The sequence below is a fragment of the Rhinolophus sinicus genome, chromosome 1 (assembly GCF_057876585.1).
Source record: "Rhinolophus sinicus isolate RSI-liver-muscle chromosome 1, RSI-T2T, whole genome shotgun sequence".
Classification (NCBI taxonomy): domain Eukaryota; kingdom Metazoa; phylum Chordata; class Mammalia; order Chiroptera; family Rhinolophidae; genus Rhinolophus; species Rhinolophus sinicus.
Window position 1 is genome coordinate 13,155,313 of NC_142501.1, and position 9,655 is coordinate 13,164,967.

At 49.0% G+C, this 9,655-nt stretch overlaps 1 long non-coding RNA gene across 1 annotated transcript in view; it reads left to right on the forward strand.

The window, feature by feature from the left end:
• LOC109445769 (uncharacterized) overlaps positions 1-8,475 on the forward strand; it is a 58,238-nt gene extending 49,763 nt beyond the window's left edge. The window contains exon 3 of the long non-coding RNA XR_012494096.2: positions 402-8,475. This is a non-coding gene — a long non-coding RNA (uncharacterized LOC109445769). The remainder of the gene's footprint in view (positions 1-401) is intronic.
• The last annotated feature ends 1,180 nt before the right edge of the window (positions 8,476-9,655 follow it).

Below are 9,655 nucleotides of genomic sequence, written 5' to 3' on the forward strand. Positions count from 1 at the left end.
TGTTCGAAGCCTAAGTGACGGCTGGGGGTTCACACAGAGACCCTGCATGAGCTAGGCATAACGCAGCAGTGTGGGGGACCACTGAGAGAGAGAGTTCAGTACCCGGGGAAGGCCCAAGTTCTTCCTGCATGGACGGCAGAGTTACCGTGGCGGAGTGCCTCATTGTTCCCAATATTCCATCCGTCCTGTCTGCATGCCCTTTGCCCAGTGGCATTGCCCAGTCCCTCTGGTGAGAGGTGGAGTAGAATTCTCTACTCCCTCTGGCCAGCCCTGTAGCTTATGTTGGCCGGTGGGATGTGGGTGGAAGGAACAGAGATCTAGTTCTGAGCCTGGAGCTGGAGGTGTACTGTTTGCTTCTCCTCACTCTTTTTTTTTTGCACTTATGCCATCGCTATGAGAAGAACAGTGTCCCGGGTAATCTGCTGTTCCGGAAACACGAGACGCACGGGAAGAAAACCCTGCCAGCCACCCCACAGACCTGAAGACTGAAACAGAGCCTTCCATCTGGCCGACAGACTTGTGAGTGTGACAATAAAGGCTTAGTGCTGAGAGCCACTGAGGGTGGGATAGTTTGTGATGCAGCACTGCTGTGGCAAGAGGTGACTAATCCCACCTGTAAGGGCCTGAAACGAGGCATGGAGTTAGGTGGGGCCAGGGCGGGGTCACCACCCCAGGACAATTCCTGGTGGAGTGAGGAACCCGTGTCTCCGGGAAAGGAAGGGACCTATGGCTGGGGGTCACACAGACCCTGAGGAGGGCCCAGGGACCATGGAATATCACATAATAGATGCAACAGCTGGATCTGGGCAGCATGGAGACCCCTCATGGTTGGAAGAAGAGTGTGTATCAGGCAAGAGGCTTTGAACTGAGCAGTTATCCTTTCAACAAATATTTACTGAGCACCTACTACGAACCAGGGAATATTCTAGGTTGAACATTTACGTGAGATAAGGCTAAGTCTTAAAAGAGAAGTGACTGAAAAAAAACGACTGCATGGGGCTTTATGGATGGAACTGGGCTAAATTTAACTTTCTCACTGTCCAGTAGCAACAGAGGCTGGTTAGAATGAAGTACGAGCAGTACATAAAGCTGAAGTGAGCGTACGTGCTCACACGCATAGCTTGTGACCACCCCGTTCTCACGGTGACACCGGCACACACGCCCCTGCCTTTCCCTGACTGCTCTTTCTGCCTCCTGCCCTTCGCGGGGGCTGCCGTTCCCCCAAAGGCACAGAAAACCTGCCACCCGCGGGAGGACTGGCACATGGCCCTGAGGGCCCGTAGGACGTTCTTTCAGCTCCAGATGCTCCGTCCTCACTCCCCCATTCTCACGTGGAAGCCCTTGTCCTGAGACTCATGTCACTCTTCAGCTCAACCACCCTCCATCTTTTCTCGTCTTCCTGGTCCCTCTTCCGAGTTCTTGAAGACCCTGACTCGTGGACTTCCTCACCACAGCAAGTCCGACTGTTACATTGAAGGACTGTGATGCCTCTGAGAACGATACTGTTGGTACTTTCCTCTCCTGCTTCACTGGGCTTTTCAGATGCAGCGATCGTCATCTCCAGACACGTCAGCTACCCATTCCCATCACCAAACCATGTGCGCTGCTTTCCTCTCCTCATCGCCCTCCTCCCTCACCCCTTCCTTTTCTCCCTCCCTCCCTCCTTCCCTCTCTTCTTTCCTCCCTTCCTCCCGTCTCTCTTCTTCCCTTCTCTCCTTCCCTCCCTCCTGCCTCCCCTCCCTCCTCTCCCTCCCTCCCAATATCTATTGTGTATCAGCTCTATCCCAGACCCTACACTGGGCTTTGGGGATACAATAGTGATAAAAACAGACACAGTCTGCATCCCCCAGGAACCCATCTCGGACCACAGTTTCCATTCTTTCAGTTCTCTCACTCTTTGCTCCTCTGACACCCACTCGCTGACCTCAAGTTCTGAGTCATGCCCCAGCCCCAGGAGTACAAAACCCATTCCCACATTTGGTTTGCACATAAATCCCGTGAAGTGTATGTTACTACTGCTACCATTACACATAATAGCCGGCCCGTGTCTGCTGCTTCAGACACGCCAGCACTCTGCAAGGGCTTTATCTGTACTCACTCATTAAATCCTCTCAAACCCGTCTCCAGGAGATGTTATGGGGATCCTCCTTTCACTGAGGGAGAAACAGGTATTGACAGCAGGAGGCGATTCTGGAGCGAGGGCTGAGGGGAGGCAGGTGTCTGCTGCGCAGCAGCGTGGGGAGTGGGTCCTGGGTCGACAGGACAAGGAGAGGCCAGAAAAGGAAGGGGAGGGAGCTCAGGGTGATTGCGCCACGAGCCAATCGTCCTGGGAGAAAAGAGGGTCAGCACACGGGGGTGAGGGGGGCTGTGGGAGAAATGTGTGTCCCCCCCATCGCTGTGCTAAGCAGGAATGCCACAGTTGAATAATTCTGATGAAGAAGGCCGTTTTATCATTCACAGGAAGCTTGGAAACACTTAAAAACCACCTTGTATTAAGGGCCTCTGAGGCTTATCCTATTAGAATTAGAAAAATGCACGGGGTCTCCAGCCTGTGAAATCCCAGAGGCTCCCTACTTCTGCTGCTCAGCTCCTGCCTCTCCTCCTCTTTGTAGTGGGGACCGTCCATCAGACAGTACTTGGCATTTATCTATCCAGAGTGTTCTCTTCTGGTGTCTTTTCTCCCCTCCCCCACTTCTTTTCAAGGAGCTGAAAGCCATTAATAGAGCTGATGGTGGTAATTCAGAAGGTGGTAGTGTAGTTTTGATTTCTACAGGTATTTGAATTGTAAAATTATGGCTTGCATCCGAGTTTAGGATGATCAGAAATAATGCCAAAAAATCTGTGAATCAGAGAATAGATCACTTTAAATCTCTTTGTTATGTTAGTTGAGAGAAATGAAGGGCTCGGGACAGGTTCCTCTGAGTTCTGTGAACCGGGGTTGTGCCTTTCTCTCCAGCATCCACCACAAATGTGATTGTAGTGTGGTGCCTGGTGTAACTATTCAAAGTCCGCTCCTCCTTCTAGATTCTAAGTGTGATGAAGGCACACTCCCTCTCATTTGCTGCAGCTTCCCAGTAGCCGGCATGTAGAGCTTGGTCCATCAATGTTTGTTAAATATGAATAGATGGATGAATGCACAGCCAAATGAATCCACAGCTGGCAGAGCTGGTGCAGTCCCTGTTTGTGTTAATTGTCTCTCTATTCTGAGTTTCTGTGCTTGGTGTGGGCCATGATAAGTAGAGCATTCTGGGAAGGACGGTATGTATTTGTGCTTGGGGGGGGGGCTCCGAAGTCAGCAGGCTGGGGTCTTGGCAGCACAGGCTCCACAAGTGGGAGGAGGGAGCCGGGACCAGGCAGCGTGGGAGCTGCAGACATTGGCCTGACCATCTGGAAAGACAGCTGGGATGTCCAGGCATAGGGTTCGAGGGGCTGCATCCATCTCAGACCCAATGTTGGTAGTGGGGCTTGTTGACGGAGGCGAACAAGTGGGCAGCAAAGAATAGAGGGATAACAGGCTGGGGTGACCTTATGAAAAACATATGGGCTTTGGGAGAAGTTAGTGGCAAGTGGTCCTTTGGGGTTCACACTGACTCAGCAAGCAGCCTGAGGCACAGAGGGGCAGGTCTGGGACCAGCGAGGAGAAATGGTGTGAGGATCCTATAAAGGGCTAGGGGCAGCTAGTCCCGGATTTCCAGAGGCATTGGGATATAAGGCAAGCCACCCAGCGAACTGGAGTGTGTGTCTAGGTGGAGTTAGGATATATCACGAGGATGAGGAGAGGGGATGCTGTGACCTGGGGACCTGACATCCTCACCTGCTCATGACTCCAGTGGTCAGGAGTCTGCGTCTGACGAATGTACCCGAAATCTAAGTGACAGAATTGTACAGAGAGAGGGAATTAGAACTCTGTGACCTCCTTCTTTTAAGACTGGCTAAGGCTCGAGTCTGAAGGTGAGGGCCATCGTTTTATTCAACTAGAGAGAGGTAGTTCCGATTCACGAGACTGTGGTGAGCTTCAGAGGTGCTGTGTTATGGAGAATGGGTCCCGAGGCCTGGTCCCAGAATGACGGTTGTGAATTAGAGTAGAGCTGGGCATGGGCTGAGAAGACCCTACATCATGCTGGAGGGAAGTTCAAAATCTTATTCAGGATGACAGTATTGACTAGTAAGTCTAAGGAGTTAATGCAAGGTGGAAATAGGAGAATGAAGAATGAGGACCAACCCGAGAGGGGTAAAGACCCACCAGACTATGAAAAAGGGAAGAGCAAGTGGCACAGACAAAAGGTGAGCTGACAACAGGAACATTTGCCCCCACCTCCCATGAGAGGTGGGGCTTCCTTTATCCTGTTTCCCGCCCCTGCCCCAAATCACTTGTTATAACTCATATGAAATATTTCCTGGGAACAAAATGACTTAAGCTCTCCTGGTATCCATGTGCCCATTTTATCTGTTCAGAGATGAAGGATGGATCAAGGCCAAAAAACCTTTTAGCAGAATGAGTTAGGATTGTTCAAAATTTCCTTTGGCACTAAAATCTACTTCATACTCGAGACGGTAGCAGCAGTAAGGATAAGAACAAATAACAACAGCAGCAATTGCTCCTTATTGAGCATGTACTGTCGGTATTTTTCATTCATCATGTAAGTTGGCTATTACCACTCTTATCTTAACGAATAAGGAAACCAACTCAGAGAGGTTAAGTAATTTGCCAAAAATAGCACAGGATTTAGTAGCGAACAGCTGAGCTGGGATTCCTATCTGGGTTTTCTCTGACCATTCTCTTGACTTTCTCCTTTACCTATCACACCATTCTGCCTCTCTTGCTTGTCACAGGAATCCAAGGAGACACAGTGCAGAAGGTGTTTAACACTTAGTAGGATGTTGTCAATTGTTAGTTCCTGTCCTTCACTCTTTCCAAGGTCATTGCTGTTCAGTCCCACTTTTCCCATTCTGGTATAGACCTTCACTCTCCCTGTTGAAACATCATATTCTGGATCCAGTGTTTCAAAGGAAATCATTTATTTCCCATTGCTATCTTCCCGGAGGGTCCCGAGTTCCCTCTTGCTCTGACTCACTTTCTTGTGACCGCCAAACTGGCAACGATAGCTCCATCCCCTTTCTGTGTGCTGGAGGCTCCTGGTTCTGGCTCCTCCATCATTTCTGCTCTGCTGGGTGTCAAGGGGAAAATGGTTTCCTTCCCCAGACTTCTGGGACAGCAGACGCACATCTCACTTCGGAGCATTAGGCAGCTTCCGGGGCGTCTTAGGCAATGTGCTCTGTGCCCGCCAGCGGCAGGGTCCGTGGTTGACCTACATCCATCATCCTGACATGCACAGTGACCAGGGCATAAGGTACAGTCTGCAAGAGCCCAGGAAAGGGGAGAGGGAGAGTAACTAATAACAATTACTTAGATGGTAATAATAACATTTCCCGATTGCTTGTTAGTGCTGAGAACTAAAGAACTAAGTCTTTTATTGTATTTACTTGGGTTGTTTCATCCAATCCTCAAAGTAACACTATTCAATAGGCACTTTTATTTCTCTGTGGTCACTGTCAGCACTGAGAATAGTGCCTGACAAATAGAAGGGGACTCAGCTCCTATTTGTTAAATCTTGAATGAGTTGACTCTTTCACGGAAGTCAGAGAGGTTGAGTAGCTTGCTTAAGGCCACACAGCAAGTGGATTTTCACCCAGGGATCTGACGCTAGACGGTCCTCTCACTCATTAGAAAATACTGTCTCCTGTTAACGAGAGGCTAAATGAGAGGCAGGGAGTCTTAGTATGTTGAGCCCTAAACTTCCAGTCAAGACCTGAATTGGAGTCCCAGCTTTGGCACTTACCGGTTTTTAGCAAATCCATGAACCCTCAGTAGCAGACACTGTTCCTTCCCTTTTGCCTCCATTACAGGGGCAGTGTTATGGGTTGAATTGTGTTCCCTTCCCCCACACCACCAATTTCAAGTGTTGAAGTCCTAATCCCCAGTACCCCAGAATGCAACTTTATTTGGGGTAGAGTCTCACAGAGGTAATCAAGTTAAAAAGAGGTCAGTAGGGTGAACTCTACTCTGATATGACTGGGGCCCTTAGGGAAGGGGAAATCTGGATAAGGGGAGGCACGTAGAGGGAAGACAGTGTAAAATGACATGTGAGAAGACAGCCATCCATGTGCCATGGAGAGAGGCCTGGAACATCCTCCCTCACAGCCCTCAGGAGGAAGCAAACCTGCCGACCTCTTGATTGTGGACTTCCAGCCTCCAGACTGAGAGACAATACATTTCTGTTGTTTAAGCCCCCCGGTCTGTATTACTTTGTTACAACAGTCGCGGCACTAATAATATAGACAGGAAAAGGGACTTTTTAAGATTCCCTTGCAGCTAGGACTGGCCATGGGACACACGCTAGCCAGTGAAATGTGAGAGAAAAGGCTGCTGGGAGGGTTTCTGGGAAAGCCTTGCTTTCCTGGGGATAGGTGTCACTAGCACACCCATTTCCCCTTCCTGCCTTGATTATGGATTGTACGTCTGGGCCATTTTGTGACCACAAGAGGAAGCACAAGAGAACCACAGAATTACTTCCAGCCTTCTTGTTTTGTGAAAAGACAAACCTCTCTTTCCTTGAACCATACAGGTCAGGCCTTTTGTTACGTGCAGCTGAACAAATTCCTGATATACTCTTGGAATGTGCGTCTTCTTCTACAGAGTGCATAGCACCATATTTCATGGGACTGTTGCACAGATGAAATGAGAATCTAAATAAAATGGTGTGTGAATGGTAAAACGCTGTGTAACTGTGAGTTATTGTCACAATAAACAAAAACCTCCCCAAAGCTTTTGTTTCGATTTAGAGCTTACTCCCAACCTCTGACTCACAAAGCCCTGCGTGGGTTTCCCCCGCCAAGGAGCCAGATGGGCTGAAAGACGGTTTGTTTCCAGTCATTTAGCTCAACCATTATTTAAAGCTGGAAGGAAGCCTGGAGATCACTTAATTCAAGCCCCTTATTTTATAGATGAGGAAACTGGGGCCCAGAGAGGCTGAGTGACTTGTCCAAGGTCACAGAGCGGGCCTATGGCAGAGCCAGGCCTTGAGTCTAGGTGTCTCTGGGTCCCAGCGCAGGGCTCCTCCCTTCTGTACACCAGGTGAACGCTGAGACTCACCGAGAGTTTACAGCCAAGAGGTGATTAGTTAAAATCCTTTCGTGACTTAGGGCCCAGGTGAAGTCACCCCACTGCGTCTCTTGTCTGAGCAGATGTGAGCTCTTTCTTTCCAGATCTCTGCCTTGACCTCTCCTGAGGACACACAGTCTAGCCAGGACCACTTGTTTTCTGTCTTGCTTCCCTGAGCCCATTAATAGCAGCAGTCACCATTGTTGACTATTTATCATGTGCTAGGCACAGTGAAAGGACTTGTCAAACATCGTCTTAAGTAACAATCACAATAACACAATGATGTCAGTTCCCCATCCCCATTTACAGATGCGCTTATTGAGAAGTGGTGGCAGTAAGGCACTTCCTCTGGGCCACCCAATTAAAAAGAGGGGAGATGGCAGCTTTCTCCTGGCCACGTGATAAAAGGCCTTCAATTCTGTTTAATCCAGTTCCGTACTTGCAGGTCTGGGTGCTCTGCTGGGCACTGAGGGTGGAATAGTGCTATGGTCTGAATGATTGTAGCCCCCCAACATTCATATGTTGAAATTTAATGCCCAGTGTCATGGTGTGAGGAAGTGAGGCCTTTGGGAGGTGAGGAGGTCACGAGAAGCCCTCATGAATGAGACCAAAGCGCTTATAAAAGAGGCCCCACAGAGCTAGCTCACGGATTCCATAATGTGAAGATACAGGAGAGGTCTGCAACCTGAAAGAGGGTCCTCACTTGACCTTGCTGGTGCCCTGACCTTGGACGTCCAGCCTCCAGAACTGTGAGAGATAAATTTCTGTTGTTTCTAAGCCATGCAGTGGATGGTATTTTGTTATAGCAGCATGAATGGACTAAGAGAAATGAACAAGACAGCACCTCTGTGTTCAGGGCATTTGTAATCCAGACGAGAAGCGTCAGCCAAGAGGCTATCGGGTGCAATGGTTGTGGGCAGACCCCCTGGAGCCAGTCAGGCTGGGCTTGAACCCAGCAGTCTTATTCCAAACTTATACTCTTCATCCATGTGGCATTGTTCTGTAGGATTCACATTTGTCACTCTCACAGGCATAAGGGGACATGACATAGAAGTTAACTAATGGCTCCAGTTATTCACCCTTCCCTGGGTCTATGCCTTTGCTAGGTAACTGCAGGTTTTCCCACGTAGACAACAGGTGCTTCTCTATCTGATTTTGGGCTCAGTCATGTGACTTGCTTTGGTCAATAGAAAATGACAGAAGTGATGGTGTGGCAGGTCTGAGCCCAGGCCCCCAAAGTACTTGTGTGTCTCTGCTTGTTGTCTCATGCTTCTGCCACTGCTAGGAGGGCATACCTGGGCTAACCTGCTTGTCCTTGAGGTGAGGAGGTTGAGAGACCCAGGGACCAGAGCCATCCTACTAGGCTGCCCCACCCAAGGACAGTTAAGAGTAAGTATACTGCCTCCCCCAAGCCCCAGTGAACAGGCAGGGATGAGTGACCCCAGCTGAGATCAGCTAACATAGCTTAGATCAGCCAAACCCCAGCTGACCCCCAGTCTAGTGACAAATAAATGTTGAGGTTTTGTGATGGTTTGTTACTCAGCAAAAGCTAACTGATATTAACGGCGATTGTTGAAAGAGTGGTTTTGGAGTTAAACATCCATTCAAATCCCAGTACCGGTTACTAACTGTGTGATCCTGGGCAAGTTACTCAAACTCCTTGAACTTCAATTACTGCAACATAATGGCGATAATACTACCTATTTGCCTAGGGATGTTGTATTAATAAGATAAGTGGAAGCATCTAGAATGGTGCCTAGCAGAGGATGAGTGCTTAATAAATATGAGTTTCTTCATCCTCCCAATTGCCCTTTCACTCAGGTAAGTATTTCGTGAGTGCCTGTTCACATGCTCTGGGATGGGCTATGTACACAGTGAATGAAGTTAATGGCCACTGTTAAGGAACTTGGGTGTCCCACGGGTGAATTGTATGTAGAAAGTCTTAGCAAGAGGGGCTAAGAAAGGATCCGGCCAGGCAGATGCAGGAGGCAAAGCAGAGAGTCCTGTTTGGTCCATAGCCAGACTCAGGTTTCTCTGGAAATTGAGCTATGGGGCTGCATTCTTAGATGATTTGGAAGAAAAGACAGTCGTTGGGACTGGATTATGTATCAACTCTGTGTCAGCCTCTATTGCCACCATAATGCTGTGTAACAAATACCCCCAAACTCTGTGGCCTAAAACAATAAGCATTAATTATTGCCCATGAATCTATTGGTCAGGTGGGTGGTGCTTCTGGTCTTGGATGGGCTCATATAGTTTCTGTAGTCAGCTGTGGGTTTGGAAGAAAGTCTGTGGATCTTGGACAGGCTCTCTCTCATGTTCAGTGGGCCTTAGGGCTGTGTCTTATGTTACAGAAGTGTAGCTTGGGCTTGGTGCCAGGCTATCCTGGGCATATCCTCATGTGGCAGTGGTATGAGAGGGAGGGAGGAAGGGAGATAGAGGAGGAGGAGGAGGGAAAGAGAAAGAGAAAGAGAGAGAGAGAGAGAGAGAGAG